This window comes from Sminthopsis crassicaudata, chromosome 2 (assembly GCF_048593235.1).
Source record: "Sminthopsis crassicaudata isolate SCR6 chromosome 2, ASM4859323v1, whole genome shotgun sequence".
NCBI classification, from domain to species: domain Eukaryota; kingdom Metazoa; phylum Chordata; class Mammalia; order Dasyuromorphia; family Dasyuridae; genus Sminthopsis; species Sminthopsis crassicaudata.
This window is the reverse complement of record NC_133618.1, coordinates 271,122,325-271,140,618: the sequence shown is the minus strand read 5'-3', so window position 1 is coordinate 271,140,618 and position 18,294 is coordinate 271,122,325. Positions and strand designations below refer to the sequence as shown.

At 38.2% G+C, this 18,294-nt stretch overlaps 1 protein-coding gene across 1 annotated transcript in view; it reads left to right on the top strand.

Annotated features, from left to right (window-relative positions):
- Nucleotides 1-3,750: 3,750 nt before the first annotated feature.
- INO80 (INO80 complex ATPase subunit) overlaps nt 3,751-18,294 on the top strand; it is a 101,256-nt gene continuing 86,712 nt past the window's right edge. The window contains exon 1 of the mRNA XM_074289320.1: nt 3,751-3,854. The gene's annotated coding sequence lies outside the window, so the exon portion shown is untranslated. The remainder of the gene's footprint in view (nt 3,855-18,294) is intronic.

The window sequence follows — 18,294 nt, the reverse complement described above, 5'->3', positions numbered from 1 at the left end:
GACATTTATTAATCTGTAATAATAGGCAAGTCACTTAACCTCTCTCAGGCTTGGTCTTCTCATCTGTAAGACAAAAATAATAATATCTGTGACTTTTACTTACAGGGTTATTGTATGGACTGGATGAGAGATAGACAGACTCTATTTTAAAGGGCTGTAAAGTGTCATCTGGCTTTTGGCATCAAGAATCTTAGACTGATATGAATGTAATGGAATTATTCCATAAGAAATGATGAGCAGGCTCAATTTCAGAAAAGCCTGGACTTAGATGAAGTGATATTTAGTGAAAGAACCAAATGAACAATATACACAGTACAGTGAGATTATGTGATGATCAACTATGATAGACTTTGTTCTTTTCAGCAATAGTGATTGAAGACAATTCCAATAGACTTGGTATGGAAAATGCCATATGCATTGAGAGAGAAATATAGAGACTGAATGTGGATCGAAGCAAACTGGATTTTAGAAAGAAAAGAATCTTAGACTGAGGGGGTAGCTAGGTGGCACAGTTGAAATTGTCTTGGCTCTATGGTCAGAGGGTTCTGAGTTCAAATCCAGACTCAAACAACTTATTAGCTGTATAACCCTGGGTAAGACACTTAACACTGAATGCCTTCCAAAAACCCTCAAAGATGACATAAGAGTCTAAGATTGAAATGGATCCTTTGATCTGCCTTAGAAAGGGCTTACTAGATTTAGAATTATTATTGCATGAAGCAGACTCTCTCAGTCAAAAGCAGAGCAGATTGAATCCAAATATATGGACTAAACTTGATTGGCATCAGGGGATACATGGGCAACAGGGCATATGAATATTAACTTTTTACTTAGCTTGCCAGCTTCTGATTATTGATTCATCAGATGTATCATCTCAAATTCATATAATTAAAATAGATAACTGAGGTAACTAGCAAATTAATTCAGGAAAACCAGTTCCTTAAACTAGCCTCACACAGCTTATAATCTAATAGGACAGAATATACAAACATAATGATAAATACAGGTAGAATATGTTAAAAGTAATAAAAGAAGTACAAAGTGGTAATTGGGGTCCAAGAAAGGAAAGATTATTTCTGACAGTGGATTAGGAAATGCTTAGTGAGGAAGTTACATATGAACTGAATTCTGAAAGATGTATACAACATCTATTGGTGCAAAAGAAAGAACAGTAGGTTGAAGCCATAAGCTAGTTTGGATTTGGTCTATAAGCAAAAAACAGTCCTTATAAGATTTGGAATAACAGTTTAACATCATGGAAGTGGCATTTTAGGAAGATTAATCCGGCAGCAATCTGCAGAACAGACTTGTGGAAAGGAAAACAAAAATCAGGAAGATTAGCAAAAAGACCATTGTAGTAAACCAGATATCGGATGATTTTTCCTGTTATAATCCTAAATTGGCCAATTTCAATTTATGAAATATCTAAAAGAATGAGAAATTAAGTAATATTTCATTTTGAAAAATCAAATATTATTAAAATTAAACAAAACCCAGTTCTTTCTTCTTTAAACTGTGAATTCTATATTCCAAGTTCATTGCTCCCTCAATTCATCCTATAATTTCCAGGACCACAGGCAGGAATTTAAGACAGTCTCCTCAAAGGTTACCTTTGCTAGGTCAGAGATTAGTTGTTATTTCTACCTTTGGAGTTCAGTTATTGCTAGGAGAAGGCACCATCCTGTAAATATTAAAATTAGGGAAGAGTTGATCAATTCCAGGTGGAGTATGGTACCACAGAGTGATATAGAATTAAAAATATGCATCTTTTTTGGACTGGATCATTAAAAGAATAAAATGAGTTCTATTTTGGACACAGTAAATTTCAAATACTATTGGTATACTAAAATGGATGTCCTATAAGCAATCAGAAATGAAGGAATGGAAAACTATTCCCTTAACCTTAATTTTATTTCAGAATGATTTATGCTATGCAAGAAAGAGTTAAATTGTGCTATGGTTATAGAAATGAATGTCTTTCACATCATAAGTTACTTCTTACCAAAAGTTTCTGAAGTCGTTTTGAATTTTCTGTTGAGAAAAGGGTTGGCTATCTCTCAGTAATAAACTGAAGTTCTTGGCACGTGTGGGGATTATCATTCAGAGGTCTACTTATCTCACCAAGTTCCTGTAAAGTTAAATGAAACCAGAGCAGTTATATTACTACCTGACTATCCTACTGACGCCTGTATTACAGAATCCACTGGTATGGCCCCATAGGCTCTGGAGCCTATAGGTGGTTGAAGCAACTGGAAGCTAGTAGTCAGACCTGATTTCCCATATCCTTTCCATTATCAAATGACATATGTAAAGGATTCCGGACTAGACCTAGGATTTCATTAGTATTAGAAATTTGTCAGTGAGGAAATTCCTCTGTCAATGCAGATTGGACCTTCTCTGCAACTAACCTCAGTTAATTGCTTTGTGCACGGGGCTTGGAGACCAGTTCTATCACATTGGGTGGCAAAGTGCATGGAGTACCAGCACTGAAGTCAAGCAAACTCATCTTTCTGAGTCCAAACCTAGCCATAGACACTTACTAGCTGTGTGATTATGGGCAAGTCACCATCTACCTCAGTTTCTTCATCTGCAAAATGAGGTGGAGAAAATGGCAAATCACTCCAGTATCTTTGCCAATAAAATTCCAAATGGGGTCCAAAAAGTATGAGAGGGCTTAAAAAGGACAGCGCACAGTTATTATCTGCTAGCCCCGATAATACATATAATGCCTTTTAAACATATTAAAGCATTATCTAACTGGGTACAGTTGTATTAGTATTATCCTGGCACGAGACTACAACGCTGAAGATCTCACCTTATTATATTAGCTGCATGACCCTGGTCAAGTCACTTAACAATCCTCCCTAGAACTTATCTCATGAAGTTTCTATTAAAAGCAAATTAAATAACAGACATAAAAGCAATAAAGATAGCAGTTATGTCTTATTACCTGACTGACCCCTGCGTTATGAAATCCAAAGGGAACCTTAGGTCCAAAGGGATGACCCCAAAGGCTCTGGGAGCTAAACATCACTTAAGACTGGAGCAAACAGACCGGAAACTCTTCTTACTTTCCCAACAAATGTATAGCTCACAGAATCAAATGGAGTGAGGGAAAGTGGGGAAAGGGGAAATAACTCCGTTGAGCTACAATTCCAAAGACTCTGTGCCTCTAGCTGACATCACTTCCGGTCACAGGACTCCTCCCTCGGCAGTTGCCGAAGCTGTGAACTCTCGCGACATCTGTTAGCGCGAGATCTGCTGGCTCACCCTGGCTACGTCCTCCTCCTCCCCGCAGCCTTTCGGCAATCTCCGCCAGTCCCAGCCCCAACCAATCTGTAAACCGATAACATTGATCAGGATCACCTCGAACCCCGATCTGCGAGGGGCGTCAGGCGGCGGTAGTGGAGCGCGAGCTGTGCGAAGCGGGTAGCCGTGGCCGTGACGGCTGTCACGGAGCGAGCGGCGGGCAGGGGGCGCGGGAGGGGCGACGACGTGTTGGGCGAGCGGCGGCTCGATTGTTCAGGCCTGGCCATGGCGCCTCTCCTCCCCCCCGCCATGGCTCCCCGTGTCCCAGCTCCGCTCCTCTCAGTGAGTGAAAGTGGCCGCCGCCGCCGCCGGCCCAGCGCCCGCAGCCGCCTCAGCGCCGCCGCCATCTTGGGGTCCCAGGAGCCGCTGAGCGAGGGAGCGAGGAGCGTCCGCGCCCAGCGCATTCACCGAGCCGCGGCCCCAGCGAGCGAGCGGCGGCGCCACCATCGGCGGGGCGACCCCCCCCTCGGCCCCCGCCCGCACTCCACTCACTCCCCCCCCTCCGCCGCCGCCGCGGCTGCGGCGGCGGGGCCCGGCGGCCGGAGGTGAGTCCGCTAGGCGTGGGCAGGCGGCCTGGGGGGCGTAGGCCGCACTGCACCCCCCCTCCGCTGGCAGCTACAGGGCCGCGTCTTAAAGGGGCCGTCGCCCCCAGCCCTGGGGTTTTGGGGAGGGGGGAGAGGATGGGAAGTTAGGAAGGAGGGGCGTGGGCACTTTTGCTGTCTGTGAGACTTCCACACCCGAGACTTTGCCCTTTTCTACCTCCCCCCTTCGGGGACCCGAGGGTCACGCGGTGACCCCGGCGACCGCGAAGGTCCGTGGGGCGCCCACACGTGGGCAGTGTATTGGACCGAGCGCACGTGGGACCCGGTGGGGCGGTGTCGGGCTAACACGTGTGTGGGCGCTAGGGCGGAGGGGGGGGTGCAGCGAATAGGGCTGGAAGAGAGGGTAGGGGGTCCCAGGCGGAGGCGAGCGAAGGGTTCGGATGCCATCCCAATTTAAAGTGGCTTTTTTTTTTCCAGGCCTTGTCATGTGTCACTCCATGAGGGCCCATCGGGACCTGGGCGCGCAGATGGTTGGGACATAGGGTGGGGGGTGGGCTCCGGGATCCCACGTGTGTAGGTTTAGTCGCGAGTGACGCCCCCTCACGTCGTTTAGCCGGATTCGGGGTATCTCTGCAAGTGTCATTGTATTTTGACATTCCTTCCTGTGTTGGCTGGTGAAAACTAAACTACTTCCGTTGTCACTGAGGGTGGAAGCCCCCTACAGTTTAGAAAGGATAGGAGCCCTAGGAGGGGCCCACTTGCTCGGAGCAGTGCTGGCATTCCCTCCTTGTGTCTCGTTTCTAAGTTTGTTTCCTTGTTAAACCCTGGAGTGGGGGGAGGGAAATTTTAGCGTTGACCATATTGATATGGACGACTCTGTGAATGACTTTTATGATTTCCTTCCTCGAGGGAATTTAACCTCCCTTTGACTTGGCAGTTTGTTCTTTGGATTGGAAGTCGTGATTTCTCAAATAACTGAAGCTAAAAATAGAGTTTCTATAGTGCTCTGGACATAAATTAACTCATTTAGTCCTCACTGCCTGGTGAGATAGGCTCTTTATGATCATTCCTATTTTGCATATTGGGATATTGAGTCACAGAGAAATTAAGTGACTTGCTCAGGGACTTAAAATTGGTCTGAGAGAGGATTTGAACTTTGTTCTTATCGACTCTTAACTCCTAACCTCATCTATTAGGCAGTCTGGACTGTTTCTCAGACCTTTTCACACCTACCCAAATAAGAAGCACAGTAGAATTCAAGATCCTCCTTGTTCATTTGTTCATCTTCTGGATTTCAAGCATTTGTTAAGCCCCTTCCACGTGCATGATTCTCTGCTAGTTTTCTGATATATGGAGTCTCCGATAAATTTTATTCTGAATACTCTACAATTTTGCTTTACCATTTACCTCTCTTAGAATCTTCGATGGAACAAAACATTTATTTAGTTGTGTGAACAACTCCTAATTGAAAAACTTCTCTGTAAAATCTTAGGACTGACTAGACATATTCACAATTAATAGATTATTTGGGGTCGAGCCAGGTGAAAACATAATTATAAAAGAGTAGCAAATTTCTCCAAACATAGACTGCACACATGAGATTGTGAACTCATCCTAATCAGCAACCTTTTAGTTTGGTACTGGTAGTAGTGGGCTAGAGAGCTGGCAGAGACATAAGAAATCATCAGTTCTTTGAAACCAGGATCCATGAAGGGCAAAGGCTTCCCCAAGGTCAACCAGCTAGTTAGTGTCTGAGACTGGATTTGGACCCAGATCTTCTTACCTGGGGTCTTAAGGTGGTTGCTGGGTGTGAATAGTGCTAGATTTGGAGTCAGGAAGATTTGAGTTCCTGCCACAGGCACTCATATGATCCTGGGCATCTCCTAATTTTTTTATCTGTTTCCTCATTTGCAAAACAGGAATAATAATACCAATTATTGTACAGAGTTGTAAGGATTGAATGAGATAACAAAGAGCTTTACAAATCGTAAAAAGTCACAGAACTGACTAAACATTCACAATGAATAGATTATTTTGGGAAATATTCACAACTAACAGACTATTAAAATAAATATTGGCTATTTTGATTGACATACTATACTCTCTTGAATGGCTGCAAAGAATCTACAGTCTAGTAGAATACAGAACCTATGTAGACCCTAGCCCACACATAATTTTAAACAAAATATGGAATGGATTCTCAGTACAGAATGATGAGAATAGGCCAGGTCTTTTAGACAAGTATTTCATGGGGAATAATGAAAAATAGTGAAATGGAGAAAAAAATTTTAATGTGGGACAGGAGTTTAGGTTTAACTTTACTTAAAAGAATTAAGAGGCCAACAAATTGAAAAAACATCTTGCAAGGAATTGGTTGTAATGAGAAGTTCTTCAAATAATACCCAATTTACTGGTCTCTTGATGATTAGAAGTGACCAATAGGGAAATACTTGTGTTTCCTTTATAATAGAAGACAACAGTGTATTATGGCATCACAGATACAGAGTTAGAAGAAAACTCAGGCCATCTGGTCCTTGTCCCTGATTTAGAAAATTGTTGTGGGGAAGGGATAAGTGACTTGCTAATGTCAGATAAGCAGTAAACATCAGAGGTAGTATGTGAATTTAGTCATCTGTCTAGGAGCTAGCTGTCATTTGTTGCTCTTGTTATCTTCTGAAGTAGACAGATTAGATAATGGATAAATAACGGGGTCTTATATTGCTAGTTGATAAAAGATAAATAAATCGTTGGAAGAATAGGATATGGGCACTAAGTTGTGAAGGAATATAAGATGTGGAATCATTGACATTTAATAATGTGTGGTGCAATGGACTAACATAGTAACTGACATCCTTGGGGTGTCATGGGGGGACTTCAGAGGCTGTAGAGACTAGTGATTCACTCAAGTCTCTAAAATGTCAGGATTGGAGCAAATGAGCTCCCTTTCTCTCTCTCCCTACCCCTGTCACACACACACACACACACACACACACACACACACACACACACACACACACACACCCTCTCTTTCTCTCTCTCCCTACCCCTGTCACTCAATAAACTTCAGTGGCAATTTATTACCTTTACAATCATATGTAAAATCTACTTTTAGTATTCAGCGCCCTTCATACCCTGATTTTCTACCAGTGTTCAATGTCCAGTATTCAGTGACACTGACCTCCTTGCTCTTCCTCACAGAAGCCATTCCATCTATTGATTCATTGGCTGTCCTCCCTGAAATTCTTTCCTTCAAGTTCCAGCTAAAGTCCCACCTTCTACAGGAAGTATTTCCTGATCCTCCTGAATTCTGATGCCTTCTCTTTGTTGATTATCTTCACCTTGTCATGTATATTTTTTGTCCCTAACTGTTTGTATGTTGTTAGATAGTGAATCTTTTGAGAGCAGATACTATCTTACCTTCTTTGTATCCCCAGCACTTAGCACATTATTTGGCACATGGTGCCAGGTATTGATAAATACTTGTTAATGTTCATTTCTGGATGTTTCCACCCACTCGTAATTAAATCCTTTCTTGTAACAAAGAAAAACAGTTAAGCAATAACAATCTCTACAGTGACTTCATTGGACAATGCTACAATGTTCAACATACCTTTCTTGCCAAGAGAAAATAGGCATATTTCATTATTTGTTTTCTGAGACCAAAATTGATTAATAGTTATTCAGAGTTCTCTGTTTGATATTCTTTTTATTAGACCATTGTATTTATTATTTAGATTGTTCTTTTAGTTGAACTGATTTTTCTCTGCATCAATTTATGCAGAGCTGATGTTTCTCTGAATTCCAAATTTACCATTTTATAGTACATAATAATCTTTCAATTCATATTTCCCAATTTGTTCATTCATTCCCCCAAAGATGGGCAGCACCTACTTTGTTTCCACATCTTTGCTACTACTATGAATATTTTGACATACTCTGGAACTTTCCTGTCTTTTTCTTCCTTGAGGTGTGTACCCAGTAAAGATATATCTGTGCCAAAAGATGTTAATTTAGACAGTTTTTTCTTTCTAGAACAGAGAACTGCTTCATCAACAGTGTATTAATATGTCTTATTTTTCTACTGTTCCTTTAGGTTAATGGCCATTTTTTCTCACCTTTGCCAATTTATTGAGTCTGAAGTGAAATCTCAAAAGTTCCTATAATTTGTACTTCTTTTATTAGTACTTTGGTATGTGCTTTTCTATAGCCATTAATAGTTTGTAGTTCTTGTTTTGAAAACTTTGTTTTACTGATTATCTGGATAAAGCTCTTGGTCTTTTATATTTTAGTAAATTTTCATAAATCCTAGATGTCAGACTTATATTAACAATACTTGCTACAGTGATTTTATTCCTCTCAATCTATATGCACTGACTTTATTTGTGCAAAATGTTTTTTTTTGTTAGGAGATAATGAATTGATGCTTTAAAATCAGAAGACCTTTATTCAAATATTGCCTGTAGTGCTTACAGCCTTTCTGAGTTGGTGTTTCCCCAGCCTCAATTTCCTCTTGTAAAATGAGAGATTTGTTGAAGTAGTTGAACTCTTGAGGTCCAAATTAAGGTGTGAGCGGATGATTTTTCTTATATCACTTGATACTCCCAACCTCCCATCTAGAAAGGCCTCTCTTATAGCAAGGAATAAAAAGGGAGGCAAATTTAATCACATCAGTTTAGCCTGAAAATGTAGTACTCTACATCCATAGCCCTTAACCTTTGAAAAGATAAAGAGAAAATTCTTAACATATAGTTGTGAAAGGTACCATGGAAATTCATTACTTTCTTCTTTACCAGGCAATCTCTGGAGAAGACACCAAACTCTTTTGGGAGTCCTGGGTCAGTAGGAATAACTGCTGAAAAGTTTTCTGTAGCTAACTAAACTAACAGAACAGTGTAAAATATTTGTTACTAGTGTTCCCAAAGTATAATGGTGAGTTTAGGCAAAAAACAAACTATTTTTCAATCAGTTAATAAATATTGATCAAGTGCCAGGCCTTATATTAAGTACTAGGGATAGAAAAAGAAGCAAAAGACAATTTCTGTCTTCTAGGACTTCACAATTTAAGGAGGTGATGATATGGAAACATATTCAAAGCAAGCTACATGTAAGATTAATTAACAGAGGAAAATTTGGAATTAAGAGAGTCAGGGAGGGCTTTCTATATAATGTGAGATTTTGATTGGTATGTAAAGGAAACCAGGGCATTGCCTCTGTGCCTCTGACAAAAACCAGAGAAAATGCCTGGAACCAGGAAATGGAGTGTCTTCTTCATGGATCAATCAAAAGGCCAGTGTCACTAATTTGAAGAACACATGTAAAGTGTAAGATGACTGGAAAGATAGGAGAGGGCTAGATTTGTGAAGGGCTTTGAATAGAGCACTTTTTATTTGTTCCTGGGGATAGTGGGGAACCAGTGGAATTTATTAAGTAGGAGAGTGACATGATCAGATATATACTTTAGGAAAATTATTTTAGTGATTAAATGGAACATGGATTAGAGTGTGGAGAGACTTGAGGTGGCAGATAACACCCCACAGCAGGCTATAGAGTGTGAGGTGGTGAGAGCCTGCACTAAAAAGATGGCAGTATCAGAGGAGAAAAGGGTCTATGTTCAAGAGATGTTGCAAAGATGAAATCGATGGGCCTTAGCAACAGATAGTCTATGGTACTTGGAAGTGAGAAATAGAGTTGCATCTGAGGTTTTAATCCTAAGGAACAGAGAAGATTGCTTTGCTCTCCATAGGAATAGGGAAAGTAAGGAGGTGGGGTAGAGGGAAAGACAACGAATTTTGTTTTATACATACTCAATTTTAACATGTCTTCTGAACTTCAAGGTAAGATTTTTAAAAGTCATTTGGATTTCTGAGGTTGAGGGCCAAGAGATAGATTGAGATAGGTAGAGTTGAGAATCACTGACATATAGATGATAATTAAATCCATGGGAGCCTATGAAATCACCAAGTGAAATAGTGTATACAGAGAGAAGAAGCGGGCCCAAGCTAGAACTCTTAAGAGACAACTGATTAGAAGGTATCATCTGGAGGAGGATCCAACAAATGAGACAGAAAAGTAAGTAAACTTGGTAGGAAAGTGGGGAGAGAATGGGAGTCCATAATACCTAGAGAAAAGAGTATCAAGTAGGAAGGAGTTATCAGAAGTGTCAAAGGCTGCAGAAGAGATCAAGGAGAATGAGGATTATGAAAAGGACTTTGGGTTTGGCAACTGAGAGGTCGTTAGTAACTTTGAAGACTAGAGGTTTTGGTTAGAATACTAAGGTCAGAAGGCAGATTGTAAGGGAATAAGAAGAGAGAGGAGAGAAAGTTGAAGACACCTATTCTAGATGTCTGGTAAGCATTTGTGAGAAAAAGGAATTGTAAATAAAACCAAAACTATAGTTGGGCAAACTAGTTCTGCTTCTATACCTAAACCTACTTCATCTCAGTAAAAACATAATGAATCTGAAGAAGTTTCAAAGACTAATAGCTGAATTTATGGAGTAATTTACAAAGATTTGCCAAATGCTTTGCCAAATGCTTTCTATGAGATAGGTTCTACATACAAGTAGTATCATCCCTATTTTATGGCATTCTCCATATTGAATCAGAAGCAAAAAACATCCTGGTCCTGAAAGAATTTATCTCTTCTATCAGCATTATACAATATGTATCCAGTCAGTCTTTTTTTTTTTTTTTTTTTTTTTTTTTTGGCTGAGGCAATTGGGGTTAAGTGACTTGCCCAGGGTCACACAGCTAGGAAGTGTGAAGTTTCTGAGGCCATATTTGAACTCAGGTCCTCCTGACTACAGAGCTGGTGCTGTATCCACTGCGCCACCTAGCTGCCCCCTAGTCAATCTTAATAAGCATCTGTTAATGTGGTGGACACTGCACTTTGCAGGGATATAGAAACAAGTACTCTCTTGGAGCATACTTTCTTAAAGGGGAAACGCTTTATACATACATAAGTCTATATAGAACAAACACAATATAATGTAAGAAAGAAAGATTTTAGTAGGAACATAAAGGCAGCTAGGTCACACTGGATTAGTAGGCTTGGAATAGGTAGACCTGAGTTCAAATATTGCTTTAAACACTTGACTTTTTGACCCAAGTATAGAAGCATATTTTAGTAAAACCAAAAATATTAATTTTTTTCTTCTAAAGGTCCTTCCAGATTCATAGGAAAAACCCTTCTGAAAAGTTAAATGATGGATCTGGACAAGAGATTTTGTTAGTTACCAAATATTAGACCTTTCCCTTCTTTACCTTAGCTACCTTCAGTGATTGACTTGCTAGCACTCACCCTTCTCTGATGCAGGGTTAAGATAATCAAGATTAGGAAAGAAGTCCCTTTGTTTTAATGGTAGTTATTCAAATAAATGGTATGGTAATTTGGTTACTCAGCTAGTCTAAAAGTTAATTCCAAGCTGTATTTTTACGTACTGTGATTAAATGTTAATCAATAATTTTCTTGGACTTTATCTGAGAGTTCATTTTTCAGATGCCTTGAACTGGCATGAGGGATCTCTCTGCAAACTAGAAATGGGTTGGATATAGATTAATGTTAAATAAAACCATTTCTAGCAGACCCAAACTTACAAACAGTATTCGAGTATAAACAGTATTGGAATACAGTATGATATCTTTTTTCTTCAATATACTTGAGCAAGTATATTTTCCTCTCTCAGACTTAGTTAACAAGTATTTATTAAGTAATTCCTATGTGGCAGGCACTGTGCCAAGCCAAGAAAGCCAAACAAGAATGCCTATTCTCAAGGAGCTCACAGCCTAATTGGGGAGGCAACTTGCATACTACTGTGTACAAACAAGATATACACAGGATAGATTGAAGGTAATCTTAGAGGGAAGGCACTAAGATCAAAGGATACTGGGAAAGGCATCTTGCAGAAGGTAAAACTTTAGCCTAGGCTTTGAAGAAAGCTAGGAGGTAGAGATAAGGAGGGGAAAACCATTCCAGGCATGGGGGACAGCCAATGAAAAAGCTCAATGCAGGAGGTTGAGTGGCTCAGGGGAAGAAGAGGAAGGAAACGAGTATTAATGGATTGCAGAGGATTTATGGGGGGGGTGTAAAGTGAAAGAAAACTAGAAAGGTAGGAAGGGGGCAGGTTACAAAGGGCTTTAAGAGCAAACTGTAGTTTATGTCCTGAAGGTTATAGTAGTAGGAAGACCCTGGAATTTATTGAATGGGGGAAGGGTGACATGATCAGACCTGTACTTTTAGGAAGATAAGTAATATGAAAGGGGGGAATGGATAAAAATTGTAGGGAGTGAAAGTGAGGAGTTAGGAATGACAACTGATTAGAATGTGGGTTACTGTGAGGATGATAGGACTCTCAACTATAATAAAGAAGATAGAGAACAGGAAAGATTTTGAAAGTTGAAAAGTGAGTTCAGTTTTGAACAGGTTGAGTTTAAGATGTCCCATGGTTCTCTATGAATGTAAACATTCATTCATAGACTCTTCTGTTGGATTTTCATTCAGGTCCCTTCCATTAATTTTGGATATTTCCCTAGGTTCTACCCTGGACTTTTCTTCTCTCTCTTTAACATTTCATTTGATATCTTGATCAGTTTCCCTTTTTGCAATTATCACTTTTATGTAGAAGACTCAGATGTACTTGTCCAGCCTTAACCTTTCTGCTGACCTCCAGTCTTGTATCTCCACCTGCCTATTGGACAATTCAAACTGGATAATTGGACAGATAGATCTGAAAGAAGAACTAGGATAGAAAAGTATCATGAAAAGCTAGAAAGAAAAGAGTGTCAAGAGTGATCAGCAATGTCAAAGACTGAAGAGAAATCAAGAAGGCTGAGGATTGGAAAAAAAAGACCTTTAGATCTGGAAGTTAGATCATTAGTGACTTAAAACAAAAACAAAATAATAAAGCTAGATTGTAAAAGAGTTTTTTTTTTTTTTTAATGTCTTTCATTGTCCATTGTAGCCATCAGGTAAGTTGTTCTCCTGGTTCTTCTCACTTTCAATCTTGTTTTATCATTTTATATAATACTTCCCAGGTTTGTGTGAATCCATTTTTTGTGCCTTTTTTTTTTAACAGCATAATAATATTCCGTTATATTTGTGTGCCAAAATTTATTTAATAATTACCCAATTGTCAAGTACCTATTTTGTTTTCCATTTTTTCCTATAACAAAAATGCCATTATGTATATTTTTATGCACTTCCTATTGGTTTGACTTTTACCTCTTGAGAGATGGGGCATATTGCTAGTAGTGGTATCTTTAGGTCAAAGGGTATGAGTAACATTGGGGATATTTGGAATTGCTTTCCAGAATACTCAGTGCAATTCACAACTTCTACCTATGAATTTGTGTTCATAGCTTCCCATAGTTCTTCTATCAATTGTCATTTTTCTTTTTTTTTTTTTCCTTCTTTCTTTCTTTCTTTCTTTCTTTCTTTCTTTCTTTCTTTCTTTCTTTCTTTCTTTCTTTCTTTCTTTCTTTCTTTCTTTCTTTCTTTCTTTCTTTCTTTCTTTTCTTTTCTTTTCTTTTTTTTTATCTTTACTAATCTGATGGATGTGAAAAGTTTTTTTTTTAATTTGTATTTTCTCACTTATTTTTGGAACTTTTTTTATGTAGTTGTTGATACTTTGCATTTTTTCTCCCCCCTCCCCAAGTTTTATACTTTTTTACTATCTTAATAGCTTTTTATTTTTCAAATGCATGCAAAGATAGTTTCTAACATTCAAGGTTTGTAAATTTCTTGTCTTCTATCAACTCTCTACATACTTTGACTATCAGGTATTTGTTAGAGAAATTCACTGATACAGGTTAAGTTTCTTTATGACACAAATATAGTTAACAAAAATTTCAGCATAATAGAAGTATTTCTAAATTAAAGGTACTGTAAGCAAATTAGGAGAATAAGAGATAGTCTGCCTCTCAGGGAGAAATTTATGGCCAAAGAAGAATTAGAGAACATTATGAAATGCAAAATGGATAATTTTGACTGCATTAAATTAAAAAGATTTTGTACAGACAAAACCGATGAAGTCAAGATTAGAAGGGAAGTAGAAAAGCCAGGAAAGAATTTTCACATCCATTGTTTCTGATAAAGATCTCATTTCTAAAATATATAGAGAATTGAGAATTGACTCAAACTTATAAGAACATAAGCCATTCTCCAGTTGATAATTAATCAAAATATGAACAGGAAATTTTCAGATGAAGAAATGGCTATTTCTTGTCATGAAAAAATCCTCTAAGTCACGATTCATCAGGGAAATGCCAATTAAGACAACTCTGAAGTACCACTTCACATGTCTCAGACAGGATAAGGATGATAGAAAAAGATAATGATAAATGTTGAAGGGGATGTGGGAAAACCAGGGACACTGCTACATTGTTGGTAAAGTTGTGAAATGATTCAGCCATTCTGGAAAACAATTTAGAACTATGCCCAAAAGGCTATCAAACTGTGAATACCCCTTGATCCAGCAATACCTCTACTGGATCTTTATCCTAAGAAAATCATAAAAAGGACCTACATGTGTACAAATGTTTGTAGTGGCAAGGAACTGGAAACTGAGTAGATGTCTCTCAATTGGGGAATGGCTGAATAAGTTATGGTATACGAATATAATGGAATATTCTATAAGAAATTACGAGCAGACTGATTTCAGAAAAATCTGAAAAGAATTATATGAACTGATGCTAAATGAAGTGAGCAGAACCAAGAGAACATTGTACACAAAACAAGATGATTATGTGATGATCAGCTGTGTGATTCACTTGGCTCTTTTCAACAACAGGATGATTCAAGAAAATTCTAGTAGATTTGGGATGGAAAAAGCCATCTGTACCCATAGAATTATGGAGATTAGATGTGGATCAAAACCATTAGTATTTTAACCTTTTTCTTATCCCCCACCTCCCCTTTTTTCCCTTTTGATCTGATTTTTCTTGCACAGCATGATGAATGGGGAAATCTGTTTAGAAGAAATGTACATGTTTGACATGTATTGGATTGCTTTCTGTGTGGGGAAAGGAGGGAAAGGAAGAGAGAAAAATTTGAAACACAAAGTTTTGCAAAGATGAATACTGAAAACTATCTTTGCATGTTCTGGGAAAATAATAAACTTTTAAAAAGTAATGACCTACACAATTTGAACTTGGACTGCATTAAGAAATTTTAGTGTGTAGAGCCAAGGGAGTTCTCTTTCTTCTGTATAGGCATACCTCAGTTTCTTGTACTTTGCTTTACTGCATTTCAGAGATCGTGGATTTTTTGATTTTTTAACAAATTGAAGGTTTGTGGCAACCCTGTATTGAAAAAATCACTTGGGGCCATTTTTTTTAACAGCAGATGCTCACTCTGTCTTTGTGTTTTGGAAATTCTCACAATGTTTCAATCTTGTCATCATTATATCTGCTGTGGGGATCTGTGATCAATCTTTGATATTACTATTATTGTTGTTTTGGGGTGCCATGAACCAGGCCCATATAAGATGGGGAACTAACTCGGTGGATAAATGTTGAATTCACCCACAGGACAGTTCTCTGTCTTCTCAGGCCTGCCCTATTCTCTGAGACACAATATTGAAATTATGCCAGTTAATAACCCTACAATGGCCTCTAAGTGTTAGGATGAAAGGGAGAGTCAATTGATGTGGCAGATGTCATTTTTGTCTTATTTTGACAAACTGTCACCTCAACCTTCAGCAATCATCACTCTTATCAAGTCAGCAGCCACTTGCATTGAGGCAAGACCCTCTACCAGCAAAAAGATTATGACTTCCTGAAGGCTCAGGTGATGGCTAATCCATCATCTTTTTTTTTTTTTTTTTTTAACAATAAAGTATTTTTCAATTAAGTACATAACTTTTTTTTTTTTTAAGACATAATACTATTCTGTCCTTAATAGATTATAGTGTGGTGATAAACAGAATTTTTATATGCTCTAGAAAGCCAAAAAAATGTATCACTTTAGTTTGATATTTGCTTTATTGCTGTGGTCTAGAATTGAACTTGTAACATCTTCAAAGTATGCCTGTACTAGCCCTGATCAGACTACATCTATAGTGTTGTAGTTTTTGGGTTTCTTTGGTTTTGTTTGGGTTTTGCCTTTTTTTTTTTTTTTTTTTTTTTTAATGTATTTCTGGTGCCTATTATTAGTTTTGAGTATCCCTTTTTTAAAAGGGTGCTGATACAAATTGAAATGTGTTTAGCAAAAGATAACTCCGATGTTGGTAGTCCTCAGGTTAATGCCATAGGATATTGACTTGAAGGGAATAAAGATGTTTAACTGGAAGAAAAGAAATTTTCTTCCCACCAATTTAATCCAGCTGCTATATTTCCAAGTATATTCAAAATAACTCAGAACTAATTCATACTGTTACAATTAATTCCAAAGATACAAATTCTTTATAAAAATATAGATTTTAAGTGTTGGAAAGGAATTTGGGAACCATCTAGTCCAAACTCTACCTGAAAAAGTTCTCCTGCAACTAATAATCATCCACAGTGAGGAAGAATCTCCTAAGATATTTCACTTTGAGATAGTCCTAATTGTTTGAAAGTTTTTCCTTAAATCAAGTCTAAATTTGTTTGTTTGCAACCTATCTCCCATATGAGAAAAACTTGTTCCTGGAAGGCCAGGCCATGTCCCTGCAAATGGATACCATCAATACTCCTGCTATGAGTAGATCCTGGTCTTCTGCAGTAAGAGCAAAGATAACATTATGGAACTGGATGCAGTCATCTAATTTAGAGAGAAAGAGAAACTCTCATTCTAGGAGATGATGGCCAGTTTGACCTTCTGCAGCCAAAAAGAGGTGTTGATTATTTGTGATGAGCATGAGGCTGTCCTCCAGAACATTTTGAAACACTGACAGAAATATGATCCTGTTTAAAAAGGATTTTCAGGGCATAACAGTATGCCATTCATGCCAAAGCTTACCCTGGATGTGAGACAGTTTTAGACTCATGCAGCAGAATCAGGAGGGCTTTGATATTGTGATTACTGCTTCCTCAGATCCCATGGCTGTTGCCAAGAGCTTGTTCAAGGAGAATCATCAGTGGTTGAAAATAGTGCTCACTCAAATGACCATGTTCTCTGCTTCTGGGTGGGTGCCAGTAGTTGGATCTGATTAATCAGTTCTGTAATTCTGTGTTATATTGTAGTGTCTACTGTATTGTCCCCACCTATGCCAATAGCTTTGTGCTCTACTGAAAGGTCCCAAGCAGTAACCTCTAGGAGCCAATGTAGCAGCTAATACAAAAACAGAGCAAGATGAATCTGAAATTCTTGGACGTTTATCGTGTAGGCTTTATTTTGCCAGAATTTGCTTGCAAGGCCCTGAGCAGTGCCTGAGGATACCAGAATGCCCCCTCCGCTATTCTTAAAAACTTTAAGCTAAAAGCACTCACTTGGGATGCCTCTCTCTATACCTCGGAGGGCACCTGCTCTTCTCCCTTTTTCCCAAAAAAATGGAACCTCATTTGTTTATCATTCCTCTTTATCAAGTGTTATCAAATATTAAGATATTTTCAAGTGCTCCCTGTATTAGTCAAAGCATAGTGCAAGATCTTATCTTTGCCCTGTCAATTGTCTTTAATATTTACACCTTTGTACTGAATGCTCATCTCTTCTAATTGATCTCTCTCTGAACAATGGATTTGTAACTGAAAAACAAAACAAACAAAAAGGTATTTATTGAATATCTAGATCTATGCTAGGGGTGGAATCTTAATTTTTGGTAGGGCTATGTTGGTAAGTGTTTTAATAAAGGGTGGGCAGGATGTATAGCAGGAGGTACTTTTAAGTTTAATCTTTATTAATAATTTCTCCATCATTTTCTTAAGCCTAGAGAATCAGAATAATATATCAAACCCTTGTAGTTAGCTGATTTTGAAAGTGTTAATGCTTACACCGAATAATTTAAGTAGGACCTACCTCCAGGACACACTTGAATATAAGTAGGTAGTTTTTTAAAGGTATGGGTTTAGAGGAATGTTCTAGCAACAATAGTAGTTTTCCCTAATAGAAAAGTCATTAAAAGATATAAGTAGTTCTCAGAAAAGGATAACAGACAATTAAAAACCATATTTTAAAAAGAACTCGTTCTTTTAAAAAGTGCATAGTAGAAGAGTCCCATGGTTTTGCTTAATACCTTTCTCATTGTTGTTGAGGTTTTAGAAAGATGAGTATACTAATATATGGTTGGGTAGAAAGGTAAATTAGCACAGCCATTCCCCAAAAAGTTTGGGAATTATGTAAATAAAATGTATATGGCTGTGCATCCATATCCTTTGACCCAGAGATTCTACTCCTATGCATAATATTCAAAGTGGTAATTAATTGTTAAAATATTTATAGCAGTTTTTATTTTTTTATTTTTTATTTTTTTGGTAGTAGCAAAGGACTGGAAACAAAGATTCCATCAGTTGGAAAATGGCCAAAGAAATGG